This window comes from Boleophthalmus pectinirostris, unplaced genomic scaffold (assembly GCF_026225935.1).
Source record: "Boleophthalmus pectinirostris isolate CB_2022bp ecotype Guang Dong unplaced genomic scaffold, ASM2622593v1 HiC_scaffold_9, whole genome shotgun sequence".
Lineage (NCBI taxonomy): Eukaryota > Metazoa > Chordata > Actinopteri > Gobiiformes > Gobiidae > Boleophthalmus > Boleophthalmus pectinirostris.
In genome coordinates, this window is record NW_026571541.1 from 13,946,209 (window position 1) to 13,967,630 (window position 21,422).

Consider the following 21,422-nt stretch of genomic DNA (forward strand, 5'->3'; position numbering starts at 1 on the left):
TAGACCATAACCAACTGCTGCAGTTATAACAATAGTGCAGAGAATTGTATCTGCCCCAGAGTCCTGTTCAGATTAATTTAACATGTTAGCAACGTGCCAGCCTTAAAGACCCATTCTTTTTGCAGAGATCTGGGAATGCTCTTCAAAATGGGAAAACCACATGGTGTCTCTGTAAACGTATGGGTGAAGGTTTATTTTACAGGCGCATAACCTCCACATTTTAGTTCCTCCATATGTCTGACTTGTCTTTCAGAAGCTGTGATCCAAGAAGACAGATCCATCTTGTACTGTCCTCCTGTGTGTCTCTTCCCCCATTGTTAAGCTTTTAAAGGGTGCAATTGGACCACTTTCTTCCCTGGTACATTAACTCTTGCAGCTTCCTTGCTTCAGTGGAGCAGATACAGGTGAAGAAAACAAACCCAAGTCCACAGGGTTAATCGCAGCCACCTCCAGGTCTGCACGAGATGTATCCAGGTGTGCTATAGACAAAATACACTTGACTTCCTCCTCTCTGTGACCTTTGACCTGTTTGCCTTTCACACTAAGAGCACGGGCATTCAGGAGCAATGGCTTGATGGATCGGTTTCCGGCTAGTAGCGGCAGCAACATAAAGCAGGAAGTTAGCTGAGAATAGTTCTTTTGTCGAAGTAAAAAATTACAGTTGGCTATCCTAACACACTTCTTAGGTACGCTGTTTTGACATGTCTGGGGGGGAAACTGTAACCTTGAATTCATTGCAGGAGATGTTATTATTTTGTGTCCGAAGTTGTTGTTAGTCCTGGTGATTATATTTTCTGTACAGCAACTTTGTGACATTCTATTTCACAGACTGCTCCAGCCGTGGTGTTCTTTCTATCTCCCATAAATTGTTACACGATACACGCAGGAGGCCTACATACATTTGGTACGAAAGAAAAAATAGTTATTTCTTCTCCTTCACTGATCTGTGACGTTCCCATTGTAACTCTTGATAGTATTGCTTGTGACAGATTGTATATTTGAGTAAGGCCAGAGTTGTGCATCAATGTGCCAGTGAGATTTTCTTTGTAATGTACTGCATCTTGGGAGCGTGTTGTTTGCATTTGTTACCGATGTGGAGAATAACTTCTTTTAAGGGAATCCATAACTGTTTTTTGCTATCTTTCCCACAGAATGAGATGGCACCTCCTAGGGAACATCAAGGTTGTTTTGAGTCCTTGTGCTGTAACTAAACACTGAAAGGAATTTTTCAGCTTGTGTTGCCTCCGTCAAAATCTTGTTAAGTCTGTTATATGCCTATCCATTCTTTCCTTTCCCATAATGCATTTCTGTGGTAGAATGCCAGTTTCCTCTTTTGAATCCCTCTCCTAAGACACAGCTGCTTACTAGGATAGCTAATGGCGGCATTTTGTGGCGCAGTTCTGGAGTATGGCGTGATGTTGTGTGTGCCCAGGGCTTGGCTTGTCATTGTGTATGAGGCCAGCCAGTGGGCCTGACTCACACATGACGCCCGTGGGTGCTCCGACTCGCAGACAAGACACTGTAGTTTTGCATCCTACACCCACAAATACATATGTCCGGGAGAGAAAGGAGAAAGCGAGGGAGACACTGAGGTGGTGTTACTGATTCTGTTCACAGTGCAACAGCTGTGACTGAAGCATCGCACATACAGAACAGATCGTTTGGAGATTTTTTTTTTGTCAAGCTGTCACATTTTCCACACTTACAGTTTCTGCTAATCAAGAAACAGTGATGTGTCCATAATTATAACCTGGTTCTTCTGTCTGTATACCGTATGTTTGAATATGTCTGACCATTCTTCTGTGCTGTTTTGGGACCTGTGGGTGACCCATAAGCTTAAAGGTGTATTGTGTAATGTTATTGCTTTGTCTGTAATGTTTTTTCTCTATGGTATTAAACCTTTCTATTATCATCAAGACCAAACCAGGCCACGTTACAGGTCAGATCTGCCAAAAGACAACCCCATTTACAGTTAGAATGCCAGTTTTTCTTAGTAATTTTAAGATAAAAACATCTGTAATTAAATGAATATAAATAAAGAGCTGTGGAACATTCCAGGCAGAGTAGTGACAAATCCATAGAAACTAGAAGATGATGGACACCAAATCAAAAAGTTACATAGTGCACGCACTTTATTGATCCATAAGAAAAAAAAAATTGGACCCAGTAGCTCACACTTTACAATATAAAAAAATAATAATAATAACAAGAAATATGCGATAAAGTTCAAAACAATAAAAGTAGCAAAAATACCCTGTATAAAGATTCTTCTCCTGATCGTGAACCAAGACCTTGGTCACAATTTCATAGTCCAAAATGTACATATGTTTTTGGTTGATTAAAATCGGAGCATCCTAAGGAAATCCACCCAGACACAGAGAACTGTGCACCTCATTGTTACGAGTCAAGAATGCTAACCACTATGCAACAAATTTAGCTTACCCCAATACTTTGCTGTGATGTTCACCTTTAATGGATTCTGTTTAGCATTTCCGAGCTTTGTGGTTATAAATTAATAATCAGACACAACAAAACAAAGATTTACATAACCGAAAATGTCACCCATAATTATTTTGATCAAGGTTACTTAGTTTTAATCATGATTTGTTTTTCTTTTTTTTTGCAGTTTGTAGTCTTTCACACGTTCGACTCCTTCTCATCACTCTATGTTGGAGGCAGCCCCACATCCTCCTCCTGTGCAGTGACAAAGCGGCTGCCTGTTATATCACATATCTATCAGCGCAGACCGTGTGTTGAGAGCCCTGTCCGGGAGAGAGGCGTGCAGTCAGTGTGAGGGGGCTGTAGCCGATGGCCCAGTACAGAGGCTAAATGACAGTGACACATGAGAGGCCTAGCACACAGGTCTGGACAAGCCTGTTTTACTATTTAGAATAAGGCCTGAATTTACATGCCTGGTTTGAAATAGGGTTGGACAGGCGTATTAATTTTATCATGATTCACCTACAGTATTTTTTATTGCCTTTGATCTCCTTGTTCTGAGAGTTCACACTCTGTGATTGGTTAAATCCAGCTGTCACTCACGCAGAGCCATACAGAGATTAATCAATAAGATAAATGGACTGGAATTGACCTCATGTATATAGCTGAGATATGTTTGTATTACTATATTTCTATATTTTATTTTTACTTGTACATATACATTTTTATAATTCTGCTTTATTTGACACCGTCTCTTGCTATTTTTGCTACTTAATTTTAATTTATTATTACCATTCTTATGTTTGCTCTTTGTTATTCTATTATATTGTGATGTGTGAGCTACTTTGTCCAAATAATTTCCCTTGTGGATCAATAAAGTTGGTCTGAGTCTATATAAGTCTAATAAGTGCCCACTGCAATAGAGATTGTATGCCACGATATGACAGAATTACAGAGATGAGATAACAATTTGATTTGTATCAATATATTGCCCAGCCCTAACTGAAAAGGACTCCTCTACAGCAATTCCAGGAAATACTTACAGTAACTATTGTAATTTCAGAGTAATTTGATACTATGAAAGGTTTGTTTTACAGGACTGTAATCAAATTCAAAATGCAGACGAGCCATTATGGGCACAATCAGGTGAAGTGAATAACATCGATTTTCTAGCGCCAGTGGTTATACTTATTACAATATTTACATTTTTTTTTTTGTCCTCGTAGTCAATTTGTTCAAATTTGGTCCATAGAGGTCAAAATAGAAGCAACTATAGATAATTTTATTTTGCTTTTGATAAAGTTGTCAGAATACAGGACATCCAGTTTGTTGGATAACAGCTGCTGTGTATGTTGTCATAATGTTATGGCTGGCTGGTCTTTTACGTGACTGCCATTCGTCTAAACTTTCATGTTGTTTCCCAGTTTGAAGTGTGACCTTTAACTTGATTTCACTGTAGCCTCGGGAACACACAGTATCTGTTGTAATACTTTCTGAAATATCCTTAGAGCCAGAAACTCAACTACTATCTCATTGTATGTCCTTGTGCATCAGAAGTATTTCAAAACTGCCCTCAAGTACAAGTGCAATAATAATATTCATCATGGCGCCTGCGTTTACCTTGTATCCAATCTCGGTGGCGCCCCAGAGCAAAATGCTGGCATGATCCTTTTGTTAAAATGCTGAACATATAGTATAGTGATATCCACAGTCACATGGAGGTACAGGCTCTTGTCAGATTACATGGGTTTTTGCAAAGTTGTCTGTCTTGCTTAGGTGTGTCTAGCCTGGTTTTGAATTTACATCAGGTGCATTAACCGCCACTGTAACTTTTGTAGGCTGTAATCTTGCAGGATTATTGTTATTGTGTATAAGTTGTGTTTAACGTGGGTTCGTGCAACACTTATTCCAGTTGTGTATTGCTAAATTTATCACTATAATGTTTTCGTAGCAACCACGTTCCTGGGAGTTGCAAAGCATAACAAGGTAAATACAGTTTTATTCATGGGTTTCATCTTCCTGGTAGTAGTACGCAACACTTTGAGGACTTGTTCCCATCAAAAAGATAAAATATTTTGTTTTAAATTGTTATTCTCTATGACAACGGTCCTAGATTTAATCATTCTGAAATCCATGGATATAACAAGCAGCCATTATGTCTGCAATGTATTACTTTACTTACAAACAGTTTAACCTATGAAACAAAGGAGATACTCATGTTCCAACTTCTGAGGTGGCACTATTTGCAGGCAAGTGTTCCTAGTTGAACAGATGATAAACATGATAAGAGTGAAATATGCAGAGGGCCTCTGCTAACCTGCCCGCACATGCACACGGCTCACTTAGTTTGTGTTTCTTGTCAAAATGAGAAACCACCGAAGTGAAGGGGCTTGTTTCCATGTGGAGTTTCCATCGAAAGAAAGTCAGAACATTTTTTTCCGAGCTTTTGTGAACTTATTATTTGTTGACAACTCAGTATTTGTGGACCTCTCTTGATTTGTTTCAAAAATGGAAAAGTAAGCAATTGGAAAAATGCATTGATTAAAAAATGCACTAAAGATATAACATGTAATTAAATTAAAAACCATTAGATTAAATAGATTAAGATGACGTAACAGTGAGTTGTAGATGGAATGTATTGCTAATTTATGAATACCACTACTTCTATTACTGTTGTGGCTACTGCTGCTACTAGGGATGCACTAATCTGATACTGGTATTGGATATCACCACTAGGGATGTAACAATAACTGAAACATTGTGATATTGTATCGTCAAAGTTATCACATTAATATCGTGGATCATCACAATATATTGAATTACAAGTATCTTTGCTTAAAATATGAGTTATGATGCAACAATAGCTAAAAAAAAGACAGACGGAACTACATAGACCATGATCCTTTGTTCTGTTTCAGTGCAGACTACAAGAAGAAATAACAGTTTTAGGCACTTTTAAGTCTTAGTTCTTTGGATTAAGTCTTGTCAAGGCATTTTAAGAGGAAAAAGTAGCATATTAAAAGTTTTGTTAGCCTCCACAAAATATCACAATAAATATAATACTGTGAAAATATCGTACCGAGAGATTTGGATATTGTTACATCCATAATCGTGAGCCTCCCCACCGTATCATGAGCTTTCCCACAATATCGCAATACATATCGTACCGTGAGGTTCATACCATGACGATATTATATCGTGACACTTGGATATAGTTACACCCCTAATCGGCACCAATACCGAAAATTTTCCTGGATCAGACATCGGCATCCAAATATCAGTTCATATCCTGGTTGGACATATCGGTGTAATAAGACTATTTACTGGCTGTACTTCAGGTCCATAAAGCCTCATAATGTTTGAACTTTATGTATCAAAAAACTAAATCAGTGCATCTCTAGCTGCTACTTATACTACTACATTTCCAAATGCTACTAATATGATCACAACTATCGCCAACTTCAATATTTTCAACATCTATCGTTTCACACTGCTGTTATCTTAAGGGTTAACCACACACCAAAACAGGAGGAAGGAAAACAATGTCTATCTGCATATCTTGTCAGCGTAGAAGGACCTCTTTGTTACTCTGTGCTTATTATACTGTTGAAAAGTGCATTTCCCGTGGCATTGTGGAAGATTGCAAAACTATTTTATTGTGAAATGAGAATCGCTGACCTCCATGACACCGATCCATATCTGCTCAAAAGTCACACTTATATTTATGGATTTCCTCTGGTGAAGTGAATAGCCTTTTTCATTGTGTCAGCAGTAGTTTTAGAAAATCTTTTGACATTTGCTTCACTTGAGCTTCTTACAAACAGAGCTTTACAGGAATTCACCAGAGGACTACGCTACAGGTCGAAAAATGTGCACAAACTCCGCTCGTGGCCTTTTATTTCCTGCTCACCACGGGGAAGGCTGAGTCATCAAAACGTTGGCTCAACTTTCTCCTTGGGGTACAACTTAACAATTTGGCCCTCTCTTCCATCTTTTATTTATAGTAATAACCTGGGGATACATAGTTGTCCAGTGATTTTGTCAGACAGTCACTCGATCCTCACGGTGAAACAGCATTTTTCTATAGCCTTTACTGCTGCAAGCTAACTTTTTTGTTTTCTCCTGCACTTCTAAAAAACTTAGTTTATTGTATTGGTCACATTTACACAAAAATCTAGGTCTACAGGAATATTTCAAGGGCTAAGAATGTAAATGACAACTTAAAGCTATATTTTTTTTTCTATAAACATTTACGACATGAATAACAAAATCCAATAAATTAACAGAAATTACAATATGGAATATAAAAAAAGTTCTTAATAATTACTTAAAGGGATTATATTGCATAAAATTTGAGTTTTAAGCCATGTTATAATGTTGTTTTCAAGTTAACAGATCCTTTTACCTTTTGTTCAGCAGAGATTGGCAATTCCAAGTCTGAAATCATTCAGTTGATTTTAGTGAAGTTGTATGGATTTTAAAAACACAATGGAGCACGTCCTGTATTACCACATGACATCGCAAGGTGGAAAAGAGTTTTCTGTTTGAGAAAAAATCTAAATATACAGGGTTTTGTGTGTTAAACATGTATGAATGATGTTTGTGATGAGGAAACAGATCAGAAAATTGTGTAATGTGAACCTTTTAATCCTTAAACTTTGAGTGCATGATTTTGAACCACTGTCTTACTAAGGGATTGTTAAGTGTGACATAATTACAGCTTGTTTGGGACCAAATGATTGGGTTCCATTAATGGTCCCTTTGTGGCCTTTACTGCAGAGGTGTGCTTTCCAAGTATATCTGGTGTTCTTTTATTTGAGTAATTAGCATATTACTGTACTGGTATGCCTTTCTTTGTTCATAGCCTTTTGATAAAACCTGCACAAGCCTTCTGTACTTTACCTTATCTATCTCAATTTCCCCTAAAATGTCACTTAGCCCTTTAAATTCTTCTCCTTTCTTTCCTTCCTCCTTTGTGTCATCCGCAACAATAGTGTTTTGTTGAGTCTAATGGCCGGCAGGTGAGTTGCATCTGAAAAGCCATGCTGTCTCTGGCTCTACGCGCCTCCAGTTTCCTATGACAGCTTCATCTGCGAAACCCATATTCTCCCAGGACTCCAAGGCTGCCCCGGGATCACGACAGCGCTTAAGATTACATGTCTACTGGCAGGGAGCAGCAGATAGGTGAAAATAATTGGCTTCGTCACTGTGGTTTTCCCCCTCCCCTTTACACTGAATGACACATGGGCTAAAAGAAGCGCCCACACCTACCTTATTTGCCTTCCTAATCTGCAACAAGATGGCTACCCTAGACTTAGTAGCTTATAATCAAGAGAGGGGGACCCGTGTGCCCCCTACTGATTGGGTGTAAAAGAGGTTGCAGACCTAGTTTCATGCAATTAGTGGAGGAACGCCAGACACTAATGGATCACAGTTGTGTTGGCAAAGCGCTTGATGGAAGTTAGAAAGAGGACATATGCCCAGAGGAGAAACACATTGGTCCATATGAAACAATAAACTGTAGTAAGGGGAAATAATGCGCACGCAGCATGCTAGGGGGTTATACAGAGGGGGATTGTGGGAAACGGCTCCTCAGTGCAACAGGATAAATAATATTGAAGTAATGCAGATGGTTTAGGCTCCAGGGAGCACTCTGGAGGGAAACAATAGTGAATGGGGTTTTCTGTAGTAATTAAGATCTAATTCGAGTTGACGGCAGATACAGTGTAGAATTTTTTTCACTAGACTCTCTGACAAATCTGATTGGTTGCTTGCAAGAGTCCCTCTGTTTTGACTCAATACAGCACAGTGAATGAAAAGCTGGCAAAAAAATAAATAAAAGTTGGAGACTAAAATGCAAATTATGAAACTATAAACTAATCCTGCATGCCAAAACTCACCCACTGCTTTGGTGGTTTACTAATATGTGATGACGTCATACACCCAGATTACATGCAAAAACCAGATTTCCTCAGAGATTACCCACAAATTGAACCAGGTCCTTTCTTTTATGACTTGGCTATGCTTGAACTTGCTGTACTTTGTCAAAAAATGTGTATATGATTTAATATGACTTCTAAATTATGGGTCTGTTGAATGTTACAGTGTCTGCTGAAACCAATGCTGCCATGTCTATGCCCAGATAAATGTAGAGGGTTGCATGAGGAAGGGCATCCAGTGTAACATAAGCAAATTCACATGCAAATCTATACGAATTTGGACACTGCGATTTCCTGTTGTGACACCAGTAGCAAAGTGTATGACTGGCAGTATGTGGGATATGTTGAACATCACAGGGTACATGGCGCTGTGTGATGCAGACAGTGTGTGTAATTTGGGGCTGTCTGACTTCAGGTGGTGTAAAATTAGTGCACAAATCCTCATCTGAAAGTCATTGGGCCTGTTTATGTACTTTAGCTTTAACAAGGCACCCCACTGAGTCTCCTGGGAAGTGATTGTTTTTATGAGGGAGGCCGACTTCAAAGTTGAACTTGAAGGAATAAACAGTAGGCTGCAACTGGCTTTCATCGCCGCCTTGTTGACAACTGCTCCAGTATATGATTAAAACATCCAATATGGTGCTTTAGACATGTAAATAACTATTTACAAAAGGTCTATTTATTTACCCAATGTGGAGTCCATACAGTACTTCAAACTACCTACTATTGTTAGTATAGTATAATTTATAGTCGCATTATTCATTTTGTTGTTAAAGGTGGGCAGTGATCAAGCGGTTAACCCTTATAAAGTATGGGATCCAAATACATGCATGTGATATAGGCCTGTGCAATTAAATTCACAATTGTTTTTTCCTTGTATTGGTCCATCATGGTTTTCTATTCAAGTTAAATTTTCTTACTAAAACACCAAGAAACTTTTAATATATGAACACAGAGAATTGGCTGTTGGGTCTTTTTAATGGAAAAGTCAAATTTCACATTGTTTGATTACAAATGGCTAAATCTTGATCAGGATTTAAACTGAATTAATTGCACAGCCCTAATGTGATGAATGAGATATGAATCAAAATGGCTTCCAATTACTAGATGTAAATGTTTTTTTTCTATGTTGCCTTGTAAGATCTTTTAATTTGTGTGCATCCTCCCATAGTCCCAAATTGCTGGAAAAGGTTCATGATCCTTAATGGCATCTTATTTTCCACAGATAAACCATATGCATTCTGTAGTTTCTGCAGAGCACAACTGTTTCAGAATAACACATCTGACCATGTTATTTGCTTGCATTACCACAGGAAGAGCCTAATGATATCACCCCTATTCCTGCAGCTCTATTATTCAAATAGGATTTTAATGCATGCATCGACTTAAAGCATCTTTGCGTTTGCCCGCACAGCATTTACATGACATTAGATATTGCATGTCGTCCTACTACACGCCTTATCTGCCATGTTTTATTCATGCCGAGGTCTACCAACAAGGAGCCGTTCCGATGAGCAAATGCTGCAGAATAAAAAACCATCATTGTGAACACAAGTGGGGCAGTGCAGGTTCAGCAGGAGCTCCTGTAGGTCACTGGAAAAACAAAAAAAAAACTGTGGCATCCATGATAGCCAGCCAATTAGGCGACACATGCCATCGCCGATCCCATGAAAGAAAATGAATTGGAGCCCAAAGTGCAGCAGATGTTTGGTGCTAAGGGAGAATGCAATATCACAAGATTGTGTTGTATTTTCAGCATGGCCCGGATTCAAGACAAGAGAGAGTGTGTGAGAATAAACTGCATGTGACTAGACGGAGTGATGCTAGGCCAAAATAAGTCCTCCAGCTGAATTTATCTGATCTACAACGTTTTTTTTTTTTTTCTATAAGCAAGTGACTACAGGCATGGAACTTGTTGAACCCCCACTGTAATGGAGACTGAAATTCTGTAATGATATCCCATCTCTGTAAAATCATTAATGCGGAAAGGTTGTTTTCATCAACCTGATTCATCAGCCGGTTTCACTTCATGGAAACCGTCTGACCTTGCAGCATTAGGATTTGTTCGCTCAGCGGTAGGCGGGTACTTTTTTATTTAACCAATTGCTGCTGTTTGGTCGTGACATATGTAATGTGCCAAATCCTGTAGAAAAAAGGGCAATAATGTCTTCTTTTTGTTCCGGTTTTAAATCCTCGATCTCAGGAATCGTTATAAATAAATAAATAAATAAATAAATAAACACAAATAAATCTAATTAAATAGTACCATCTAAAAAGAAGACATAATATATTAAAGGTTCACAATGTACATCTTTTGGTGGGAGAGTGCCATCTGTTAAACATATTGTTTTGCCTAAACTTTTCCACGGAATAGCATAAAACATACAGTATCTATATTGTGTTTGCTCAGTTACAAATGTCCCTTTTACCGCTGTAATTTGGCCTGGTGGTGTCATTTGCTTGTCTCCATGGAGATAAGTTTAATGCTATACTGCTGATCATTGTAGGCATAGCTATTAGCCCACTTGTCCATGGAGACAAGCTGAAAAGTTAGATACACTTTTGAATATAGTCAACATGTCATTTTTTGAGTGTATTATGCCCTAAACAACACGACCTGTCTCCTCTACAGGCCTGTGACATCATGAACACAAGCTATCCTTTACAGTCACTCACTATCCTGTTTTTCCCTGCTTCTCTTTGCCCTTCCCCCTCAAGAATGGTCCCCTGCCAAAGTGTCACTGGAGCTTTTAAATAAATAATAACCATATGCACTTATCAGATGACAGCTCCCTCCCCCCTACCCCACGGATCCTACCAGAAGTTCAGGTTTGTGCTCGCTGACAGGAAGGACAAGTCCCTGCATGCACGGTACATTGCCAAACCAACTGTCTCTATAGCGAAACAATTACTCACAACACCGAGGGGGTCAGGCCACTCAATAGGGCCCTTGTTTGTCTGCTGTCGTGTGAATAAGTGTAGCATGAATCACACTCGTTATTGCTAAACTTGGACATATTCTTTATTAGACCTTGACATTGCACTAGTAGGTGTCAGTTTAGAGATAGTGAGGGTGGGAAGTAAAAATAGCAGCTATAAAGGTGAAAATAATGGAAAAAATACTTCAAATAGTTAAGATAAGGGGTTTCCTCATAATAAACCTGGACTTGTGCGGTACATGTAAGAATGTCCTTGTAGGCTGTCATTGTTATATGTTCAGAGCTGATCCACTTTTGGTCCATATAGAAAGGTTTCTGTGTACAAGTAAGAAATACAATTATTACATATTTCTTTTCTGAAATTTATAATATTTCACCCCTCCCTTGTATAGTAAATTTTTAGGCACAGTTTATATGAGTACCACGACTAATACAACTAATAATAATAATACTAATACGAATACTTTTAGAGCTATAGGTATTATTACCTACGTCAGCAACCTCTAGAATTACTCACTTTATAATGACCACCCTTGTAGGAGCCTTAATAAAACATGCGCAAAGACATTGTAAACCAATTGTTCATTATGGATTAAGAATGTTGCAGGCTTAGTAACTACTTAATCAATACCCTAACTCCTAGCCTATAATTAGGTATTTACTAAGCCTGAATTCTTCTTAATCAACTTCGTTTGTTCACTCTGAGTTAAGTCTTCGGACACACTTCATTAAGACTTATTACGGTATAGTTATTATAAGGTGGTACAGAATAACTTGACTCAATCAAAAATGTAATTAGTAACTTCAACATGCGCTATTTTAAACCATCTTTGACAAAGGTGAAATCTAAAAGCTGTAGGTAACACTGAGTATACTTGGGTCCCCATCTTCTAAAACCCTCTGACCTTGATCAAATCTTTATTCCCTGTGGTAGATGTTGTTGAGTGGCTGCAAACCTAAAAACTAGTTTGCACTTTGCCCAGCCTCTATAAGCATGCTTCTAACCGTGCTCCCAGTCCTGCCTGTGGTCCTTCAAGCCTCTCATATTGGCCATGTTGTGGTTAGTGAAATGTGTAGAAATTATACTGTGCCTTTAGCCTGAGAGTAAGCTGCGGCAGTGAGGGAGGCCACACCCGCTCGCCCACATGCCTGCTCCCAAACCAGGACCAAAAGACCAGGGAACCATGCACCATCAGCTGTGGACAGAGCTGTTAAACCGGTCCTGTAAATGCCGCGTGGAGTGTAATCCAGAAAAGCCGTTAGAGTCAGCCCCGCCACAGAGCTGAGCCTGCTGTGTTTGCCGAAGAGGGAGTGTCCGTGTGCTCTTCCTCCTCCTCATGTTTGACTATGGACCTTTGTATTCACTCTGGGCAATTTGCATGGATGAGTTTAAGGTTTAAGGACTGAATAGGAGCAAAGTGGCTGGGCTTTGAAGGGCATATGGAGGTTGAAAGAGGGAATTAATACGACTGACCAAACCCATTCTTCTGATGTACATGTGTTTCGATATTATATTGACTGTAAAATTTGAAATGCAATTTGAATGCTCACAGTTCGCAAGTCTCAATCACCGGTGTCCTCTGCAGAGAACTACTGTCTTCCTTGTCTTATTCTTTCTCTTTAAAGGGCCTATATTAGGCTATTTTCTGATCTATGTGATAATGTTGTTTTCTCATCAAAATCATACCTCATTCACACATGTTTAACACACAAACCCTGCATATTGTAGGTAATATAGTGGTAATACAGAAAGTGCTCTGTGTTTTTAAACTCTGTACTAGGGTTGGGCGGTATCCCAATTTTGATACTGTTAAACCCTCTCTGGATTTTATCGGGGTATATGATATCGGTACGGTACCAAAATGTTTTAGTACAACTTTGGTAAGATACGAAGCCACACCACTATATGGTCTATGCGTATGACCTGCAGACTTATAATCTCTGAAAAGTTTCACATGAACCATCTCCTACGCAATTCACAGAACAGACTCACCGTCAGCCGCACATCCTCTGTCGCAGAAAGAACACATATAATCCACTGAGTCGTGTCCTTTAGTCCAACAGGATCTGGCCAAAACAGCGCACAAGGAAACTGTCTTGCCATTTTCTCTTGGTCTCCCTTATGAGCTGTCACGTGACAACGGAACGGAACTAATCGAACGTCATCTCACCACGCAGTTAAAAGAAACATTATAGACTATTATCAGTTTTAAATCATGATAGCATTAAATTGAAAATACAACCACACATTCATTTGTGCTGATTATATTAGGTCCTTATGTGCTTCAGATTTTTAAAATGACGGTAATTAAACTGATACCGCTGCTACTTTTTGATACCACGGGATACTGTAATACCGTATTACTGCCCAATCCTACTCTATACACCTTTACTATTCATGTATCATATTTAATTTGAATAATTTCAGCCCTGGAATTGTCAATCTCTACTGAACTAAAGGTAAAAGGTAGCTTTTTACTTGAAAACCACCGCTTCATGACATCACACAGTGGAATAGAGTATTTTGAACTTTTGAATGGAGATGGAGACAGACTAATAATAAATGGTTACTTGATCATGTGTGAATGAAACAAAACACTCCAGGTATGTTTTTATTACATGGCTCAAAGCTCATAAAAGTCAATTCTGTGTAATATAGGACCTTTAAACCCTGCTCTCAGTTTAAGCATGTGTAAATCTCCTAACATGTTCTGAAATGCATGTGATTCTGATTAGTTTAGCAGTTTGTATTTTCAGTTTTGAGTGCTCAATCTTTCTTTTAAAAAATAAGTGGCAAATCTAGTGAAACTGCTTTGTTAGTAAGAGAAATTGAAATCTGATAATTGTTCAATGTTTCTCAGCCGTATTATTGCCCCAAAATCAAATGTTTAATAATGAATGGCTGATTAAAATTCTAACCACTCAAGAGTCGGTCTACCATTCAATACCACAAGCATGTCTCAGATGCTGATTGATCTAAATTATAAAAAAAATGAGAGAGTAAATTTGTATCTAACTAACGAGGAAAGCTCCATGTAAGAATTCCCCTAACCAGTGTTTTCTTTCTTTTTGGACAAAACTGTGAAAAAATTTGCTCATGTTTTGACAATGAATATTTATGCTAGCAAATTGAAAACAATAACTTGGCCATTTCAAAAGCATCAAACTGTCATCTTTGTTCATCTGACAATTTAATGTTTACAAAATGTTTTATCCTTCATCCTCACAGATCACAGATTTGTTTTGATTCTTCTTGTTAAATATTTGGACAATACTTTATCTTTGGTGAGGTTCATCCTGAATCAACCATCAACAGTATGCAAAGACAGACAATAATATAGGTTTCATTTATTTACTATGTGTAATATGCATAGACTGTGTATATAAATGGACATAAATAACCTGCTAGCCCCCACATTCCACATAGGAAGTGTTCATGGGGGCACTGCTGGCTCCATCGTCCAATTGATTTTAAACTGAAAAATGTTCACCCCTCTCTCTTTAACTGTTGCTTTCTTTAACATTTTGGTCTTAAAATGTTTGTATTAACTAGGGATATAACAATATTCAGGTCTCACTGTATGATATTTATTGCAATATTTTGTGGAGGATATTATTGATGTTATATTGACTGTAAAATTTGAATGCTCACAATTTGCAAGTCTCAATCGCCGGTGTCCTCTGCAGAGAACTACTGTCTTCCTTGGGTCTTATACTTTCACTTTAAAGGGCCCATATTAGGCTATTTTCTGATCTATGTTATAATGTTGTTTTCTCATTAAAACAATACCTCATTCACACATGTTTAACACACAAACCCTGCATATTTAGTTATTTTCTCAAACAGAACACACTCTGTTCAGTTGGTAATACCGAAAGTGCTCCACTGCGTTTGTAAACTCCATACTAGGGTTATGAGGTATCCAGATTTTGATATCGTTAAACCCTCTCTGGATTTTACAGGGGTATACGGCATCAGTACGGTACCAACATGTTTTAGTACAACTGCGTAGAACTGCTATTTCTTCATGTAGTTTGCACCAAAGCAGAGCAAAGGATCATGGCCGATGTAGTTCCCCCCATTTTTTTAGCTATTGCTGCACCATAACAATGAATTTCAGCAAATAAACTTGTGATTTGATATATTGTCAAGGCCCACGATATTATAGAGAGACTTTTGATGATATATCATACTTTGGTTATTGTTACTCCCCTAGTATTAACCCGTTTGTAATTCATTCCTATTCCTAATGTGGAACTCGACTCCAAATTCATCATGAGCGTCATTTGACTGGAGCTGAACACTATGGATGACGTCATACTCCTTTAGTCTACTCCTTTATAAACTCTGTGGGCTATATGGGGTAGATTCGTACCCTCAACCTCATTGCTGAGAGTCAGAAATGTCTGCCGTTAAGCGCCCCTTTATTGTATCATGACTGACACAACATTGTTAAGGTGCAAAAGCTCACAATTTCTTCCACTCCAGAGCCTGCATTTGTAAAGCTTCATGTCACTTTGAATGTAGGTGAAATGAACCCGAGCTGTCTGAAAATCTTTTAACCCAAGCCAGCCTATTTTTACCACACAAGTCAGATGTCTCGCTGTCTTTTGACCTGCCAATCACTTCAAAATCGCCTTGTATATTTTAGGCTTTTCTAGGTTATCTCCCTCTCCCCATTCAGATCTGTCATATTACAAGCCTGACTTATGCGGCTTTAATTATACAACAAGAATCACTACACATTTTACAAAACCAGTGACATAAAATTATAATTGTAGTCAGTCTTACAAGCCGTGAGACACCAATAACAGTGAGTGGAGATTGCTTTTTAGACTGAAGCCATGTCGATGAGAAGATACCTGCTGTGAACAAGCATGTCTTAATACTAGAGCTCATTATTTGAGAATGAATGAGTGTATTTTAATGAATTTTTGTATTAGCGCCAGAGGAAACATGGGCTCTTAATTAGGTCCAGTCACTTCACTGATGTTTACCTGCAGCGGAAATTTGGATAATGTGCCAACAACTACAAAGTGCTTAAATCTACTTTTTATTATTGCTTAAACTTGAGTATCGATACGCCATTTTCCCTTTGGTGTTTTTTAATGGCAAATTCAGAATTCATTTGTTGAGAAGGGCATGTCTTTTTGAAGCAAGATTGGTTGTGACACCATTACCTTCCTATTCGGAAATATCGCAATTTCACAGTACAGACCATGAAAACGCCTTATCACACCATGCAGCCCACTCTGTCTGCTGCCGGTAGCTTCTCTTACTCTTACAAGCCTTATTCACAGCTAATGTTGGCTTTTTTAGGTTCATATTTGTGACCTTAGTCCAATTCATTTACATTTTTTGATTTGATATTGCGTTGCTCAGTCCCTGACCAGAAGCTCTATTGCTTTATTGACCCATGTTATCGAGTAAGGAAGAAATGAACATTCAAAGCGTTGTACTTTACTCACATTTATTGATATTAACATGATGAACTATTCTAAACACAGAGTCTAACCTTTCACTTTTACTATCCAAACCTAACAAGAACTCCCTAAAAATATAATTGTATCATATTAATGTTAGGGATGCAACGGTCCAGCTTTTTCATTTCCAATACTGATTCTGATACTATGGCTTTAAGAATCTGCCAATACCTGATATCATCTGATACCAGTGCAGAGATTGAAAAAAAATATATTTCCTTTAAACTAAAGTAAAAGACAAAACTGATCCAAATGTGTTATGGAGCTCTTATTTATCTTGTAACTACAGTTATCTGAGTAACTACAGAACAACTTTGTGTAAATAAAGACGATGACACTTTCAGAGTCAACTATGACCAGTAAATAGTCTTATTACATCATTTTATATGTCCGACCAAGATATCGACTGAACTGATATTTGGAAGCCGGTATTCAAGCCAACAAATTTTTCACTATTGGTGCTGAATCCCTAGCCATTCTGTGTTGGCAACAATTCCTGAGATTTAAAGCTGGAACAAAGAGAATTTCTGGTGAATTTTATCAAGGGGAAAGATGTTATGGCCCTTCTTCCTATGGGATTTGGGAAAAGCTTACTAATACCATTTAGCCCCATTAGCAGCGAATTACAGACATCACGACCAAATTGCAGCCTACCATCGGCGAACGAATCCTAATGCTGCGAGGTCAGACAGTTTCTACAAAGTGAAACTGGCTGATGAATTAGGCCACTGAAACCCAATACCAGTTTTGGATCAGTGCCTCCCTAATTAATGTTGTTTATTGTAATCTAATGTATAGTATGGTTGCCTTAAAGTTGAATGCATACTGAATAGCATTAATATGCGTCTGTATTTAGTATGGTAAGTCCACGTACACTCATATCAGTGGTGATGAGGAATAATAACTGGACATGCCTCCCTTGTTTCCCTCTGATTGGAAAGCCCTAAACCCATAGCTTCCATTTTAATAAGACAGCTTTATGCCCATGAATATTGTGATCCAGTGGGCTGTTTACTCATCTCGCTTTTACACCCACATTACAGGGAGCCATTGGGTTTCAGTGCCACATCTGCCACTTGCATCTGTGCCGTCCGTGCCAAGGCTGAGAATCCAGGTGTGTCTCGGAACATGACCTAACTATTTATTACACCGGGAGCCCTCATCTGTCCGCCACAGCCCACAAACTCCCCCATTGATGAGTACCGCTCGTGGTGCCATCAAAAACACTCGGCTGGTCCTTGTTTTCAAAGCTCACTTGACTGAATATAGTGATTTCATTTAACTGTCGTTGTCAAAGTGCCCATATAACCTAATATTAGTTTAACCTTCTGTTTGTGAACGGGTTTCAGTGCAAGATTGTACAATTACAAGTAGTGCAAGTATTGGCAGTTGAAACTATAGTTTACGTTCACTAAAATGCAGTAGTAATAGTTATGGGGTTGAAAGTAAAAGTTGTAGAGATGGTTGTAGCAGTAATTGTAGAAGTAATAGGAGTTGAAGTTTTAACTGCAGGCTCCTATATGAGGGTTTATGATTGTATTTACCAAACAATTATTTATTATCTTTAAAACATCTTTTAAATCCTCCAATTACTTCCTTTGGGCAAGGTTAAGCGTAAACAAAGAACAGAGGAATTTCCCTTTACCACTGTAACACAAATTGACAAAATGGCTGAGAGCTATTGAATTAAAAAAAAAAAGCTTCACCATGGCTGACATTGTGTTGTGTGCATCATATATTACTTAATACAGTTTTTTTCTTCTATTAGCCGCCGCGCTAATACTGACTAATTTGTTCCTGAACTGAAATCTGTGTGACTCTTGAGTGCTGGGGTGCTGTATGTTCTCGGCTGCTTGTTGACATTGACAACACTTCCAGTTTTGACATGTTGCTCTGTGAGAACATGCACTGAGGCAGGGGCATTCCACTGTGTTATCCCTAAACACTGTGTTTAAACAACAAGACCACTGTGTCTTTAAATAAATTTAAGCAAGTTTTATTTTGAGTTTAGTGTTTAGCAGAGTTTGTATGTTTAACCATTACAGCCATTTCCAAGAAAAAGAAAATCTTGGTCTGAATTGAGGTGAGGAATATGTATTGAAAAGCGGCAATTGCTGTTTTTTGTTGTATATAAAACAAACTGGGTAATCTTTCAAATAAGAGGGTCAAATCTAGGCCTGTCACGATAATTATTATATCGACTTCAATACAAGACAAATGGAATGTCATTATGGGTGGTCAATATTTATCGTGGGTTCTTTTATTTTGTTTGTTTGGTTTTTTTTGTAGATTTGTCAAACTTAGTACTTTTTTGCATTCTACTTTTATTGCAGCTAGGGATGTAACAATAACTGAAATATTTTGATATTGTATCGTCAGAGTTCTCACAATAATATCATGGACCATCACAATATATTGAATTACAAGTGTCTTTGCTTAAATTAAGAGTTATGGTGCAGCAACAGCTAAAAAAGACAGAGGGAACTACATAGACCATGATCCTTTGCTCCATTTCAGTGCAGATTACAAGAAGAAATAACAGTTCTAAGCACTTTGAAGTCTTAGTTCTTTGGGTTAAGTCTTCTCAAGGCATTTCAAGAGGAAAAAGTAGCATATTAACAGTGTTGTTTGCCTCAACAAAATATTACAATAAATATCGTACCGTGAGATTCATACCGTGACGATATCTTATCATGAGACTTGGATATCGTTACACCCCTAATTGCAGCTCATGTTTTTTTTTTTAAATATTGTACATTTAGAAGGAGAATTCTGCTTTATATTTTGATTTCCTATAGATAGAGCTATAGGTCAGACCTATAGATCTGACCTACTAATTCTGAGTTACTGTTGCCAGTGTTTTGCTTTAAATTAAATATAACATCTTTGCTTGTGTGTGTGAATACATTTGAGTCATTGGCGCACTGCTGTCCTTTAATAAGCCTAATGAAATTATTCAGCTCCGTTCTCATCATGCTCTATAAATACTCCACACTGGGAATCTGCTCTTCCTCCAGGATATTTTCTGCTGCTTTGCTTCCATAATGCACTTCTAAGCTCTGCTCTGGTGCTTGGATGAAAATTTGATGCAGTATTCCACGTTGGGCTCTCCCTCATCGCCGTGCTCAGGCAAAACAAGCCCTCTGCCTTCTCCTCGCGCTCCCTATTTGATCTGGCACCCCAGCTGTTCCACTGCACTCTCCCCAAGCCTCCTGCTGGAGCTCTCATCTGCACCTCTCTGCTTCTGTCCTCTTCAAATAAATGTACATGTATAACCCTTATGTGGGCTTATATTACCGGGCTGCAGAGGTGGTACATCTTCATCCACCAAAAAGCCGTCACAAACTCATGAAAAATGCACCCCCGGATGACCCCTTACGTGTCGGGGAAGGGAGAAAGTGCGAAAAATAGAGGTTTTTGGATGCTTTTAAGAAAGTACCAGGGGGAAAGTGGTGCACTAGCTGGAAATGATCCGTGACTTCTTGTGTGTGCTCCCCTGTGAGGCAACAACATATTTGTTTATACGAATCTAGAAAAATAAATGTTCCTCCATAAATATGCATGATTCAGACCAGTGGAATACATACATTATTGTAAATTTGATTTTACCATTAGTGAACACTTGACTTGTTTTGACAATCATTTGAAATGAACAATTATGTCTACTGAGTATGATAATAAATGAATCTGCTTTCTTTTGAATTCTTCCTTTCAGTTCAAGGCAACGCCAAGCAATGCATGAATACAAGCAGCTGTTACCGTGCTTTTAATAGTTTTTTTGCTGTTACTTCTTCACATAGGCTCAGAAACTCATATATTTTCTATCATGCAGTGACTTGCTAATATTATGGCTTTGAATCCTATAAAAGAAGTTATGTTCCTTTACATTTAAATTTCAAACTGTGCAAGGTGCCAATCACATTATTTAAATCAGTACATGTTAGCACGTGCACACTATACAGTTGTTAAAAGTTGTTGAAAGATTTCCAGCAATATTCCTTCAGGCTTCTCAAGTCTGTTTACTAAGTGCAAAATTTACAATACATAGAATGAAAAGATGCCAGACACACCCTTTGTGCTGGTCTATATTGTCCTTTCCCACACAAAACAGCTGCGAGTAAGTCATAATCTTGTTAATTTAAGCTGGTGAATAAATGCAGCCAGCAGTTTCACTGTGCCCATTGTGTGTCTATGATCCCATGAGAATACTGCAGGAGTTGGTAAACCACACATGCTCTCATTGCAAACAACTTGAGTAGTTGGCCCTGCAAGGTTACTCAAGGATGAATCTTACTTAAACACATATACACAGCCATAGATATGTACACTACTAAACAGTCTTTGACAGTGCAGGTGACACAAAGTAATTAGCAAAGATTTGTAACGGCATTTTATAATTATAACACAGTCTAGAATCTGTCACTGCAGGTCAAATGATCGGGCCTTGAATCATATACGGCATGCTAAATATTTGTCTAATTGGCTGACTTAAAAGCAGCGATGTTAAGTGCATTTCAGAGCAGCTCTGCTTCAGGTTGGATTTATACGCTGCTGTTCCAGTTAGAGCCGACTTCAAGGACATCGGTGTTCAATCTATAAAGACAAATTGCAATCGTTTGAA

At 38.3% G+C, this 21,422-nt stretch overlaps 1 protein-coding gene across 1 annotated transcript in view; it reads left to right on the top strand.

Annotated features, from left to right (window-relative positions):
* nectin1b (nectin cell adhesion molecule 1b) overlaps positions 1-21,422 on the top strand; it is a 97,063-nt gene that overhangs the window by 18,240 nt on the left and 57,401 nt on the right. The gene's annotated exons all lie outside the window — the stretch shown is intronic.